At 48.0% G+C, this 14,596-nt stretch overlaps 1 non-coding gene across 1 annotated transcript; it reads right to left on the bottom strand.

The window, feature by feature from the left end:
• Positions 1–1,382: 1,382 nt before the first annotated feature.
• TRNAT-CGU (transfer RNA threonine (anticodon CGU)) lies at positions 1,383–1,455 on the bottom strand. Its single transcript has one exon. It is a non-coding gene; the product is annotated as a tRNA-Thr (tRNA).
• Positions 1,456–14,596: the final 13,141 nt, after the last annotated feature.

Raw genomic sequence — 14,596 nt, 5'->3', positions numbered from 1 at the left:
TGTTGCACTGCGTTGTATCTTGGGCGAATAAACCCGCGTTTGTTGGCGATGGGAGCCTTCTCTGCGCCGTGTCGGAAAGTTGACGAACCTGCCGTAGCGGCTTTGCGTGTTGCGCAGTGGAGGAGAGTCGAGCCCCTTGTTGACTTTTGTTCGTAGGGTGAGACTCGTGCAAACTCGTCTTCGCAACTGCTTGCATTATTTAATGTGCGCTTACGAAAACACACACACCTACAAAAGGGGAGGGAGAGAGGAGGCAGAGGGTCAGATGGTTTGTAGCTCGCCCCCTCCCCCCTCGAGAAATAGTTGGTACGCCGCTGCCGTATCAGAGTGTAAATCCGAGGAACAAAACAGAAAAACTCTGCCGAATGGTTTTTGTGTGTGTGTGTGTGTGTGTGTGTGTGTGTGTGTGTGTGTGTGTGTGTGTGTGTGTGTGTGTGTGTGTGTGTGTGTGTCTTAGAGCGCGTCGCTGCGACGAGTGTCGGCGTAACCGAGGGAACGCGGAGCGCCGTGAAGTAGCAAAGCGGAGGAAGAGGGCAAGGCTGAGAAAAGAAGCGTAGTGCGGCGACGATAGCTACGAGGTGGCGCTGGGAGCTCTGTCGGCTGCCGTAAATCGCCCCCGCTCGTCACCCACGCCGTTGGCGAGGCAGTCGCGCCGCTTGCCGCCCGAGACAGACTGTCCGCGCCAGCCAATTTATCGCGAAATGAAAACGCATGCAGAGCTACGCTCGAATTTCGCACTGGAGAGTATCTTAATCGTCGGTGAATTTTTTTTCTAGTAGTAAGGACCACGTGTTTATTGGTTCTCTTGTTAGTTAAGCCGCCTGGTGATTATTCACTGAAATTGCACGGTGCAACAATGAACAGCGCGTACATGCTGACATCCAAGCAATGCGTTTAATGGCATGTCTTCCACGCTTTAGGGAATTATGGCAACTCGTTGAACGGATATGTCTTCGTTTATGGGAATGCTTTTTCCGACACTCTAAATAAGTTTGTACCCCTGGGGGTGCATCCTTGACAATAATCGTCGTCTGTGTTACTTGCTTTCTTGAAAACTCTGCGCTCGCTATGCTTTCCTTTTAATAACGCTATATCATGCCGTTATCGCGCGTGCCGGCCTGGGAGTATCCGTCGCGCAGCGTTTATTGTTCTGGGACAAACCTATGTGGATGCGAACAGTTTTTACAATGTATATGCTGTAAGGGCGTCAGTTGTTAGGAGAGTAAAACAAAGGGTTAATCGCCTTACAGTGTATATATATCATAAGGATTAAGCCAACAAACAAAGGCACCAAGGACAACACAGGGGAAATTACTCGTACCTGTCAACTGAATTAGAGAAATGATAAATTGATGGAAATGAAAGTGGATCGAAAAACAACTGGCCGCAGGTGGGATACGAACCCACGTCTTCGCATCACGCGTGCGACTCTCTTACCAATTGAGCTACTGCGGCGCCGTTTTCCCATCCATTCTCTCGGATACTTATGTTTAGCTGCTAGAACTAACCCTGCAGCGCCACCACTCACGCACAGGTGGCCGAGTGCTTGTGATATCGCGTGCGCGACGGACAAACCACGAACGATCTGACCTCTCTCTCTCTCTCTCATTAGTCACCTGTTTTTGAAGTTTACCTACTTATTGTCCATAACGCCCCGCTCCCCACCCCCTGTTTTCGCCAAATATAAACAAAATGCCTCGTTTAGTACAACAAGGACGTCGCTGAAACCAAGTCGGAGCGTGTTATGACGCCTGAAAATGAGGAAAGGAAAGCGGTGGCTCGGTAATTATTTGCAACCCTTCTAACTGGACCAGGAACGTAAGAATGTTGTCACACATTGCAGTTGCCATGTCCCCCTTCCCACAAAACATAAACCTGTTGTAACCTACAGCTATGTCGGGACACTGGGAAGCATATCTGATAGCGGCCACATCACGCGCTCTAACACTTGATTTTTTTTTTTTTACAGAAGCTGTGTTTGATCCAACAGAGAGTTGATCCAACAAAAGCTGGCCGAGAGAGAGGAAGCCCGTAAACGTGCACGCCGACATGCCACTGCAACACCCGTGACATATATACCCTCAGAGATGCGAGACACTCAGTCCAAGATGGAGCCGGCATCATACCGAGAGTTTCCCTATAGCATACAGCCAATTTTCGCCAAATTTGGTATTGGTTGTTCTTATAGTTCTGCCAGGTCCAATTCTTCCCCGCTGGTAAACATGGTCATAACAATCTAGAGTGTTTGCACACGTAATTTATTGCGAACGCCCCAATTACCCATCTATATTGAACTACATGGCACGTACGCATCGCCCATTAACTTGTCCTTACAGTCACCCAACATAACGAAGCTACCTCATTTAGTTCAGTGAGGACACCAGGTGAAACTATAATATATCACCACGCATGAAAGGTAAGAAAAATTAAAGAAATAAATATGAGGGTTCAATAATTATTCGTAACGCTTCTGAATAAGCCAGAAACGTTAAAACTACGCGGCACATTGCACTCAACATGACGCCTGTTCCTTCAACGCATAAAATATCTGAAACGCAGAGTTCTCTTGGGACATTGGGAAATCTTGCTAATAGCAGCGTGATACTTTCGAGCACCTGCTTGCAATTTTTTTAACGCTGTATTTGATACACGCACTTAACATCGCACGTGAACTTGGCGGATTGTCCCCTTATGTTCGCAAAATTTGACCTCAGTTGTAGTTGTAATTATGTCAGCGCAGCCGTCTAACTTTTACACTGCTAGTGAAACAGATTAGTAAGGCCATGGACCACTTGCGTACGTATTCTAGATCTATACTGGAAAATGTGCATTTAACCCACCCATTTGGAACATTGCCTACACATTGGCCATATACAGTGCCCTTAATTTTCTCCAGATATAAACAAGATACCTTGTTTAGCTCGTCCAGAACACTGGAGAAACAAACTACGAATCTCGCATGATACACGAAAAGACATGGAAAAACGTGGTTTAGTAATTATCTGCAACACCTGCGTTGAAAGCAGGAAAGTTTCGCAACGCCATCGTGTTTAAAATTGTCTCTATTTTCATAGAATTGCAACCGTCTCTCGTTTAGGAGTTCTTTAGGAGTCTGGGAAACATTTCGATTAGCGGCAGTGTGACACTCTGGAAAGCTTCAATGATCAACTTTCTACAAAGGCTGTAATGAACTACACAGAACAAACACATATCGCTCGCCACTCAGAACATTGCTTCGTACTTTGGATAAATATAAACGCCGTGCCCCCATATTTTACCGGCGATAGCAGGGGGAAACAACTAAACGCATGTATAACGCATGAAAATTATAGGAGAACGCGATTATTCAGTTTTCAGACCACATAGGCAACCTACATAGTGCAAATTTTCCGTACACGTCACCCAAAAGTGGCCCTCATTTTCTCTTCTTTGTTTTTTTTTTTTTTTTTTGCAAATACGAAAAACGTGTTGTTCTTGCTAGTGCAGGGAAACAAGTGAGAGTGTAGCTCTTACTTAGAAACAGTCTGAAAATGAAACCGACAAAACAGAAGTGCACAGATGCCTTTTCGAAAAGAAAAAAATTCTGGTCAGTGTTCTATTGGTATTGAAATGGGTCTGCCCGTTCGACCAAGCTCGTTTTCATATATATGCGATAAGTCGTGATTACACAATGAAACTCGACAGTTATATACCTGTAAGAGGGTTGATTAGATTTTTGACGGTGATAAGATACTGAGACTGCAAGGATACGTAGGCTATCTCTGGTCAGATATTAAATAGCTGCATTTATTGATAATCCAACGATTTCATGCCGCGAGGCACACCAGTCGTTGAGCGCGGCTGATTGGAATAGTTGATCCGCACCTTCTCCTCGCCCGCAGGTTAAATGTAGCAAGCTGATTGTGCTTTCGAATACGGATATAGCGGTCGCATAAAAGTGGGCGTTACGGAAGTTACGCAGGCAGTGCAGTTTCTTACGGCGGGAACTGTTCTCCTCAACGCGAGCGGCGAATCCCGCGCATCGTGCGCTATACAGCAATCCTCGCTGACCAATCAGGGAATGCGTAGTAAAGAAAAGCATTACTTATGTGCTCACTCCACTCAGAAAGGAAATTTAGCTCTAGTTTTGTTGGACTTGCCAGAGAGCCGAAAGTGCCGGTTTCCAAAGTGGGGGAGCAAATGACATCTCCCTCCACGCACACTTTGACCCCCCGCAATCCCCCGGTTGGTCATGGCAATATGTGCGTATGCGGACAGAGCAATGCTTTCTATATAAAGGGTGTCCCATGGCTATCGTGCACCAAGATTTAAGAATGCTTTTTTTTTTCAATTAAGTGCCTCGAGCGGCAAGTCGTGCGGCAATATTTCGTGCACTCGCGGGATTCTTTCACGCTCGAAAAAATCACCTCTACGTTGCACGTATTGAGCAACGGAAACCTGTATAGGGAGTTCCTCACGTTCTTCTACAATTTTCTCATTGACACTTTTCATCTAGTCATAATAATTGAGAAGTTGATTAATTAAGTAAGACTATCATTAGGCGGAATGCAAAAAGAAAAAAAGAAATCATCCGAGTATCTCCAAGCGACGGCAAGCAACGCTACCTGGGTTCTTCCGTCCCGCTACGACGCATGTTTTTGCATCTTGGTGCACGATCGCTGGGACACCCGCGTATGTATATACATCTGGTCCGCGCTTACGTTTCGACATGAGGCTGAGCAGGAAGAAGACGGTGGGGAAGATGACCAGCGCCATGAGCACGATCATGGCGATGATGGGGAACCAGGAGCGCGGTCGCGGCGCCTCCGGAAACTTGTCGCGGCCCAGCGCCCTGCAGCATGCATGTGCACGAGTGTGTGTGTGTGTGTGCGCGCGCCTTCGGTGGCGGCAGGCCCGCGCACGGGTCCCCAAAGGCCCCGTGTGGGCGACATCAGGCGCAAAGTATAACGGCGAACTGTATATATGCATGCGCACGTGCTGCAGACATCCGCATCGATCAAATGCTTTTGTGGATCAGTTTCCCCTTCGTAACACGTTTTTTTTTAAATCGGATTATACAGGGTGTGCGTCCCAGCTGTATCACATAACGAATCTTCAAAAAAAAAAAAAAAGGAAAGAAAGAAAAGCACGGATTACTCTATGCGAAGACGAATCGTATGGTTTTCAGAATCTTCTAGAGAAACTGCCAGTGACTTTTTTTTAACTCCCTGACGTCCAAATAATTAATTAAAAGTAGGTAACTGACTTTTTAACTGATCGTATATTGTCGAGGTGTCAGGCGATTGTAGAGAATCGCGAGGCGCTTCGAGACGAGGTGCTGCCACCCGGATACACGTACCGTCCTTGCTTTCCCCGGCGAATAGAGAAAGCCCGCGAAATAAACGCAGGTGACCATGTTTAAGTTTTGTGGGACTTTTAAAAGATGGCCTGTTGGAGATCATCCTAGTCATTGAGCTGTATTATTCGGACAGGCGGACGCTACTCGCATGATAAATCCAAACACATTTCAACTAATTAAGGAAAATCCACCAATTATATTTTGCATTATGTAATTACTTCACAGCACATACGGCAATTTACCAATTGTAGCCGATGAGTTTGCAAGGCGTGTCCACTTGGAATTAATTTCGAGAGTGAAGCCAGTTTGGGGATGTGCACCATCAAACTTGCCGCAAGAATGCACTGTTGTTCCATTTACTTTTTTTTTTAACACAACGCTCCTTTATGCATTCAAGCCCTAAAATAACTGTAACGCGCATGTATATCGTTCCACACTTTAGGAAATAACCTCTCGAAACTGGTGTCATCCTGGAAATTCATTTCAAGCGGGCACGTCTTGCGAGGTCACCGGCTACAACTCGTAAATTGCAATATGTGCCGTAAAGTAATTAATGAAGAATTGCTGAATTTTTGTTAATTAGTTGAACATGTATTTCGAGTTCTCGTGCAAGTAAGTTGGAATAATCCAACTCAAGGACAAGAATTACGCTATCTCGCACAGGCCATTTTTTGAAAATCCATAAACCTTAAAATTGAGCACCCTGTATGACAAGTACCACGTGACTGGACCTTCGAGACGTATAGCGAAGGACTTTGATCTCGCCGCCAAACGCTAAGCCTCCTGAACAAACTAAAGCGAGCGACACTCCTCCCTCTTCCCGCCGCACGCGCCTCGCCCAACACCACCTATAGAAGCCTGGTTGCCTCGCCCCACAGCTCGCCCCCGCAGTTTGCTCTTTCTGATCGCGGACTTGCGCTACTCAGTCCCGCGATCAAGAGAAACTGTCATGGCGCCGGCGCAAGGTAGAAAAGGCGCGGCGCGCTTGTTTCCGCGAGTCACCACGTGACTCCGCTGCACGAGCAGGGATGCGCGGATGAGCTCTGTCATCGCTCGCGGCGAGACAAACGAATGTCCGTATACCTTTATTTTAACTCTTGCAGTGGGCTTCTTAGATTATCTGTTTCCGACAGCCCCGGTCTGACCGAGGCTGTGCCTTCTGTCAATGAGCGTTACGTTTCGGACAGTCGGCGACCGTCAGGGATGGATAATCGAAGAGGCCCACTAGCGCGCCCGTTCAGAACCTTTGGCGCGCATTCGACGGTTTGAGACGCCGCTTTGAAGACCTTCCACGCGGCTCACGGACGCACTGCGCCATCGGATAGGAAGGAGGAGAACTATATCTTTACAGCGAAAGCTGTATATGACTAACCTCCCGTAGTTTTTTCGGCGTCCAGCAACAGAAAGGACTTAGCGATTTCTAATGAGACTCATACACAATGGGTTTCATTGTTTGCTTTGTGTGTGATCACGCACGGTGCAGTGCGGTGGCGCAGGTGTCAAAATGCGGATCAGATATTACCGTCGGCTGACTGTCGGCGTCGGTACGGTGTGACAGAGGCGCCGACACGTAGGAAAAACTTTAAGCTTCGCCTTCAAGAGTGGAACGCGATGGCGTTATCGCACCCCGTTCACACCGCCCATTCATTCGCTCGGCATGCTCTTGAGTCACACAAAGACGAAACGTGCGCCTGAGCAGGCGGAACGAACCAAAGAACTCGCTGTCTCAGAGAGAGAACCGATCTACGCGAGCCAAACGTCGTGATCGGCACGGACAGCCGGGCCGCGACGCGTTATGAAGCCGGACGCGATCATGGAGCTGACGCCTCGATGGCATCGTTGGCTTGGGAGCACCACGCAAACGCATGACTCCTCAACAGCAGCACGGCACAAATCGCAGGGGACGCTTTCCCACCAGACGCGCTACGGCGCAGCGATCACGTTGCAGGCGTCCCGCATCGGACGCTGCATTTAGGAATCGCGCTGTAAGCGGAAAGAAGCGCCGCGTCGCCTAAACACGAGGGTTCTAGTGACGCACGCTGCAAGTTGGAAGGGGAGAGAGCGAGAAAACTTATTAAACGCAAGAGTATTGCCCAATGCGCTTAAATGCGCTCAATGGGCCCCAATGCGCTCAAACGATAAGAAGGGGAGAAGCGGGCGAGTGGCGCGCCATCTGTCGGGGCAGCGCCGTACATTGCGAGGAGGGGGTCTTCTGTGTTTGCCGCAAGATGGCTCTGCGTGTGCGCCAAGTGCAGAAGAAATGTAGCGGAAACGTACTTCGCTACGCGCTTAACTGCGACTTGTGTAATTTACATGCTCATAATTACCGATATACACCGCAGTATAAGTTTCTACGGCACGTTCCTACGGCAACACCGCATTCACCAGAGGCGCTTTTGTCACTCTTTGAACCATCGAACTCATTCATGGCTGAGTGGTAGCGTCTCCGTCTCCCACTCCGGAGACTCTGGTTCGATTCCCGCCCAGCCCACCTTGCAAGTTGCTTTCATTTATGAATTGCCTTGCGGAATTTTTCGCTCACGGCCAACGCCGCCGACGACACCGGCTTTTCTGCGACACGAGTTCCTTAACGCTGTCGCGTTAAAAGAGACGCCAATGCAGCATGCTTAATGTAACATCCGCTTTGTGAAACGCTGCTCGTAGTGCTTGCGAAGATAAAATTTAGCGCCCGTTCCTGCGTTGGCCGTCGGCGTGCCTCGGTGGCGAGAGCGCGAGGAGGAGGGTGCAGCGGGAGGGTGGAGCAGAAAGGCGGAGGAAGCTACCCTGAAGCACCACCAGATGGCGCTCACGTCCGCGGCTGCGGCCATGCGGGGAAAGAAAATAAAGAACTGGAAAGCTCGCCGCAAGCCTTTCGCCGCCAAGCATTCGCCGCAAGCCTTTCCCGGTAAAGATTACGTTTGCATGAACTGCAGTTGCCGGGAAGCGACAGATGGTGTGGTCGGTTTTAGATACAGGGTGTCCCAGCTAACTTTAACCGGAGTTAAAAACATGCGAATGCCACGTAGCTGGACAGAACCAAGGTACCATTGTTTGCCGTCGCTTGGAGATATTCAAATTATTTTTTTTTCATTCCGCCTAATTAGATGCACAGTCTTAATTATATATTCATCTTCTCAAATATTATAATTAGATTAAAAGTGCCAATGAAAAAATTGTAGAGTGACATGAAAAACTCCAGTTACAGCTTTCTGTTGCCCAATACGTGCTACGTAAAAGTGATTTTTCCGAGCGTGAAAGGGGCCCACAAATGCACGCAAAATTGCTGCGCGACTGGCTGTTCGAGGCATTTTGGGTCTATTCGCGGGCTTCTGCTCCGGACCCCTGATGGCGGTTCGAAGCAGACCGCCTTCAGTGGCAGAAAGTGCCGCGAGTCCCAGTAGTTAACGTTAGCCAAACTGTTCAGCCCCCAAAAACAGAATTTAAAGAAAGAAAAGGTAGTGCAAGATACAATTCTAAGACCTACGGTGTTCGGCCATCGAATTCCGTAGTCTTTCGTATTTTGCAAGGTTTTTTAAATATTATTTTTGGTGGAGTAGCTTGACTAACGTTAGCTGGGACACACGGTAAAAATACATATTACGTGACCGACTTCCCACACTTGACACACATACGCATTTTCCCACTTTGACCCTCGCCAGAATACGGACAATCTTCAGGCGATACTACATAGAATAGCAGTAAATAGATAAGTTGTCATTGACTCTGATTCCATTTACTTGGCGGGAAAAGGTTGGTTACCAGCGGTAAAAAAAGAAAGCACAAGTTTTCGTTGCCGAATTTCGCGCGCACTGTGACGCCCGTCCAAGCCACGGCGATGAGCCACGGCGTTCGGAAACTAGAGTTTCGTTTTTGCGTCTTTCCCAGCGTACCAAGTCTCAGTGCGCGGTATCATTGGCCAAGCAATAAGCTTAATTATTTCTTTAGTGCCGTTAGTGTCCTTTTAAATGTTTCGACAAAAGAGAGTTCTCCCAGCAGACGTGACGATGCGTACTTTGGCGCCTTTGTGGCATTCGCGTCGCCGCCACCGATCGGGCGCAGACCTGCGTGCGTATCTTTACGTGGAAGTTACTTGAGGGAGGTCGTCGCCTTATTCAGCAATTCGGGCTGTGAACACCACGTTCGTATTTCAGACAGGACACAGTCGGCAAAGGCTTGCAATTATTTGAGCGGCCGCCTCTTTCGAATGTACGCGCTTGAGGATACAGGACAAGGCCCAAGCAAGGATTCCAAAAAATAGCGAAAAATCATTCTTACGCTGGAGGCTCCAGAACATCTCGATCTCGGCCTGCAATCAATCAATCAATCAATCAATCAATCAATCAATCAATCAATCAATCAATCAATCAATCAATCAATCAATCAATCAATCGATCGATCGATCGATCGATCAATTTTTAAAGTAAAGTGGGAATATACTAGCTCCGCCAAAGCCTACAGCTTCTACAGCCTACCATGCAACTCAATGGTCAGGCTACGCCAAAAATTAAGATGATACACATTAAAGACCACGACCTCAGTGGCTATGGTGTTGCGCTAAAGAACCCCAGGTGGATGAAATTTCCCGAGTCCTGCACTACGTCGTGCCTCATAATCAGAAAGTGGTTTTGGCACGTAAGACCCCATAATTTTAATTAAAGACCACGACATTTACCTGCATCAGGTGCCGCACCGCCGCCTTCAGCCATTCTCAAACAAATCCTTCGGCTGATGGTGAGATGACGGACCTCTTTTGTGGCTCGCACCCACTAAGGGGGATCGGCCGAGAATCGGGCGACAGGAAGGAGCTCGAGAAAATTGTTATTTGAAAAGGAGAAATGTCATGTAAAAGGAAAAACTGATGTAGACACTAAAATAACTAGACCATAGTACGCGAGTGAGCAGTCAGACTAACTGAAGGGAAAACATTAAAAGCGGTTACGACCAAGGAGAGAATAAATACGAAGGGCCCCTCACAAGGTCGGGCCAATTTGACCTAAGGAGCGCTTTGCACACAATGCGCGCTAACGATTGTGTCTGCCACGCATTATATGCCTCGCAGAAAGAGCCTAAAGTTCAAACCGAACGGTGTTTGCCCTTCGCGCGGGCGCCGCGCAAGTCCGCCGAAGCAGATGATGATGATGATGATAGCAACTTTATTGTACCGCCGGATAAGGAGGGCCCCTACTCCCCGTCCCCGGCACACAGGCCTTGGGGGACGGGGGCAGGGACTTCCGCGATTGGAAGCAAGCAAAGAGGCCTTGACTCTTCGCGGCTTCTTCCGCCAGGCGGATGGCGTGTTGCTGTGGAGTAGGGTCCTCGCTCCGCAGCAGGGCTTCCCAGGCAGATTGCCGTACTGTGACGTCACTCACATTGTATTCAAAGCAGCAGCATATCATAAGAAGCGAAGAAACAAAGACACCAAGAACAGCATAGGGTAAATTACGTGTGCTTATTAAGTGAAAAAAAAAAGGAATGATAAATTAATTGGAATGAAAGTGGATGAAAAAACAACTGGCCGCATGCAGCTAGGTGGGGTACGAACTCACGTCTTGGCATGCCCTTACCAATTGAGCTACCGCGGCGCTGTTTTCCCATACACATTTTGAGGTATTTATGTTCATCTACTACGACTAAACCTGGGAGCCAACGCCACACCTCGCGGCCTTGACAGCGGAGAATCTTTTCTTTTCTTTTTTTTTTTTTTTTTTGTCGTACGCGCGTCACGCGTACGTGACTTGTTTGGGCGAAGGCAACTCGTTACTAAAACCCATACATGTTACACGAGGGCACCAATGATTCCAGGCCTCGCTATGTAGTGCACGAGAAGAAAGGAGACCGATGGCCCGATTTTTTAATAGTGATATTATTTCCCTTATGCTGTCCCATGGTGTCTTTGTTCGCTTCTTATGACATGACTAATAAAAAAATCTGGCCCTCGATTTCCTTTCTTCTCAAGAGGCAACAGTTATTTGTTTGAGCCGTTGCTTCAATAGACGAATTAAAGTTTTGAAAAATAACAAAGCACACAAACCGAATGTCGGTGTATTCTTGTTTTACTTCGCGCCGCAGCAAGAGAGATGTGCTTCCGTTTCGTCTGATTGTTCCCTCGTCGTGCAGTTGCGCGCGCAGATAGCGAAACTATGTCGTTTTTCACCGTCTCCCATGGCGCGATCATGCTAGAGTGATCCCTAATCATGCTCTGTGATCTGCTTCCGTCTGCCCCAGTGTTTGTGTAGCACTCACCTGTACCGTTAGTCACGCGTTCTCGTGCACCGCGCGCTGCGCTGCGCGAAACGAGACAGACGGAAGGTCTGCACCAGGCCCCGACGGAGTTACAAACCGGCTCCTAAGAAATTTGGACGACAAAGCAATTCAAGCTTTAGTGAAGGAAATAAATGAGGTATGGGAGGAGGGCGTTGTACCGGAGAGTTGGAAGAAGGCCACAGTGGTCTTAATCCCCAAGCCAGGTAAATCACCCAGCTTGGAGAACCTCCGTCCTACCTCCCTTACTTCCTGCATTAGCAAAGTAGCGGAACATGCAGTGCATAACAGGATATCGAGACATATTGAGCGCAACGAACTATTCCCGTATAATATGGTTGGTTTCAGGCCCTTGCTCTCAACGCAGGATGTCATGCTCCTGCTTAAAGTACAGATAATCGATTCTCAAAGCAAAGATGTAAAAGGGGTCCTCGCACTGGATCTATCCAAGGCATTCGATACAATTGCACATGACTATATCCTTCAGGAGATATCGGCCTTGAACTTAGGAGTCAAATTCTTCTCCTTCGTTGCATCCTTCCTCGAGAGCAGGACGGCGGCCATAAAGTTGAGGCAATCAGTCTTGGAGTATTTCACACTCGGAAACAGGGGTACTCCCCAAGGGGCAGTTACCTCACCCCTTCTGTTTAATATAGCAATGCGCAAGTTGTCGGAAAGCCTTGCAGCAATTCCTTACGTAGGTCATGCATTATATGCTGACGATATTACAATCTGGTGTCCTGGAGGATCGGAGGCTACGGTCGAACAAGCTCTACAGGGGGCTCTGGATGTTACAGAGTCTTTCTTGGAAGGTACGGGACTGGCACTCTCGCCTTGAAAGTCGGAACTCCTGCTGTACAGACAGGCTAGACGAAATGCTAGGGGACTCACCCCACTCGATCAGGTGCCCATCAGCGTTCGTACCAGAGATGGGCACACCATCCCGAGAGTACACTACTAGGGCTTTCAATAAACTCAAAGGGATGCAACGCTAAGACTATAGCCCAACTCACCACGAAAACTGAGAACATTATCAGATTAATTATGAGAGTGTCCAACAAGAAAGGCGGCATAGGCGAGAATATATTCCTTAGGGCTCACCAATCTTTCCTCATCAGCCATGTCATTTACATAATCGCGGCCCTCAATTGGACGAAAACGGAAATGGATACATTAGACACGCTTATGCGCAAAAGTATCAAAAGGGTGATCGGTGTGCCAATCACGGCATTGGGAGTACATAACACAACTTCAGAATTAATAGAAGCACAAAGATCAGCTCAAATTATTAGATTATCAAACTCCAAAGCAGGCAGAAGACTTCTGGATGCGGCAGGCCTCCGTCCTAGCTCCAATCAGGGAAATACCACGCAACTTGATATTCAGACAAGGAACTCCTTTATTGTAGACCCTTTTCCAAGAAATGTCCACCCCCAACAGAATACAGGTCGAAGGTTAGCGAGGGCTAGCACTTTCTTGAAGAACATATCCGGAACGGAGACTTTTGTTGACGCGGCGCGACACGCCAGTGCCAACAAGTTCTCCGTAGCCATAGTCAATGACAGGGGAGAACTCCTCTCGGCAGCCTCGCTGAAAACCTCCTCGGTCGATGTGGCGGAACAGGCTGCTATAGCTCTCGGATTACCGGACTCACAACGCACTACGGTGTACACGGACTCCCGAGCAGCCGTTAGAGCGTTCGCATCGGGATTGACAGGATTCTAAACGGCAAACACCCCTCTGACATTGTTCACCACATAGTCTGGTTCCCAGCTCACATGGGACCAGACGTATTACCGGGTCACCTGAACCCCAATGAGATAGCCCTCAACTGTGCGCGAGGTTTCGTATGCCGCGACGGGATGGTGTCTCGGGTGAGTTCGGGAGAGCTCGTCCACAGTGATCCATTGGTTACTTTTCATGAAATCACCTCTCATTACAGAGGGAATAGGCAGAGTTTTCCTTTCCCCCATTATAAGCTCAACAGGCCACAAGCTAGCACGCTCCGCATGCTCCAGACGGGGTCCTACCCTCTAGGGGCTTTTTGAACATGCTCCACTCGGACATCGATCCACTTTGCCCAGATTGTGGCACTGAATTTAGCTCATTAAATCACATGCTCTGGCAGTGCCCTGTGTTACAGGATTTTAACTGAGAAGAAGACTGGACGAAGGCCATCACAGACCCGAAACAAGACGTCCAGCTCCTGGCTGTCCAGAGGGCCCGTGAACGAGAGGAGAGGCATGGCCTCTCTGTTCCGACATGGGACTAGCCAACGGCTGGGTAGGGACCTGCAGGCCCCCGCTTAGCTCCTCAGGACCCCAATAAAGTCGCTTGCTACTGCTGGCCAGCAAAAAAAAAAAAAAAAAAGGTAATAATCAAATCCTCATAAGCGCAGGCAATTTGGAATCTTTGTCTTAAAATCCACGCAATTAACTGTCGCACGTTTTATACTAAACGAAGTCGAAGCCAAAACGCAATCGTCCTGCAAAATTTGAACAAGAACAGTGCAGCGGTGAGCGCAAAACCTTTTTTTTAGAAACGCGCAGCGAAGTATTCAGGACTCTGAATTACTCCAGGTGAGAAAGGTAATTAATCGTGTAATTGGTCATTTAAATATTGTAATAGTATTAGTTTAGCATTTGAGGGGAAAATACCGTCAAATTCAATCTGGAGGCTTATCCTTTAGTTGTGCTTTGACTGCCCAACTGCGGTCTTCACCATAGGTCTTCGCTACCCTCTTCATCGCCGAAGCAGCCCAAGTTCACGTGGGGCTGCTTGGGCGTGTACCACGTGGAGTAAATAACTGAAACCGAAACTAATAAATAATGCTTGGCAAATATTGACGCTTCGGCATTGAAACATTTAAAACAGGTAGTAACTTTGTTATTATACTTTTATACATTGTAACATATCTTCAATTAGTTAAAACTTAAGCACTTGCAAGACATGCAATACTACGGGCTTGGCTAGTTTCAACTTTGTAGCCTAGTTTAT

The sequence above is a fragment of the Dermacentor variabilis genome, chromosome 4 (assembly GCF_050947875.1).
Source record: "Dermacentor variabilis isolate Ectoservices chromosome 4, ASM5094787v1, whole genome shotgun sequence".
In the NCBI taxonomy this organism is placed as follows: Eukaryota; Metazoa; Arthropoda; class Arachnida; order Ixodida; family Ixodidae; genus Dermacentor; species Dermacentor variabilis.
Note: the sequence above shows the minus strand (reverse complement) of the source record. Positions and strands in the feature narration are given on the sequence as shown.